Genomic DNA, 833 nt, shown 5'->3' on the forward strand with positions numbered 1-833 from the left:
CCCTATTAAAGAAGACGCCGAGCACGACACCGAGGAAGAAGAAGACCCTACATTCGGTCACATTTCCGATTCCGACGACGAATTAGCTATTCTCATGGCTAACATTGATGAAGTCCCCATGGGGGAATGGAAGAAGAGGATACGCGATGATACTGGACCGGGACTTGTGCAACCCGCAATCCCCACTACTGCTACTTTTGAGCTCAAGGGTCACATCCTGGCTCTACTTAAGGAGATCCCCTTCACAGGCAAAGACCACGAAGACGCTTATAAACACTTGGACGAAGTCAATGATGTAGCTGATTATTTCAATGTTCCAAATGTGCCTCGGGAAACTCAGCTACTTCGCATGCTTCCGGTCACTTTGAAGGGTGCTGCCAAGGATTGGCTTAAGTCATTGCCCCCAGGATCTGTCACTACATGGGCCCAAATGAAAGAAGAGTTCATTGATCAATTCTGCCCACCATCCAAGATATCCAAGCTAAAGAAAGCCATAGCCAACTTTGAACAACAAGCTGGAGAATCACTATATGAAGCGTGGGAGAGGTACAAGAGCTTGCTAAGGAATTGCCCACATCATGACCTCAATAGTCAACAAGAAGTCTCCATCTTCTATGATGGAGTAAATGTTACCACTAGGCAATTACTTGACTCGCAAGGTCCACTCACGAAAAAGGCACCTCCAGTGATAAAGCAACTAATTGAAGAATTCTCTAAGCATTCTAGAGAATACCACAATCCAAGAAATGATGTGACAAGGGGGCCCGCCTATGCAGCTTCAGAAGACTTGTCAGCAGTTATGGCTATGCTAAAAACCATGGATAGGAGGATGG

General features: G+C 46.1%; 1 non-coding gene across 1 annotated transcript; it reads right to left on the reverse strand.

The window, feature by feature from the left end:
- Positions 1 to 478: 478 nt before the first annotated feature.
- Positions 479 to 585, reverse strand: LOC145141654 (small nucleolar RNA R71). Its single transcript, XR_013722848.1, has one exon. It is a non-coding gene; the product is annotated as a small nucleolar RNA R71 (small nucleolar RNA).
- Between the last annotated feature and the right edge of the window lie 248 nt (positions 586 to 833).

Source organism: Lactuca virosa, chromosome 9 (genome assembly GCF_052849685.1).
Source record: "Lactuca virosa cultivar CGN04683 chromosome 9, Lactuca_virosa_CGN04683_v6, whole genome shotgun sequence".
In the NCBI taxonomy this organism is placed as follows: domain Eukaryota; kingdom Viridiplantae; phylum Streptophyta; class Magnoliopsida; order Asterales; family Asteraceae; genus Lactuca; species Lactuca virosa.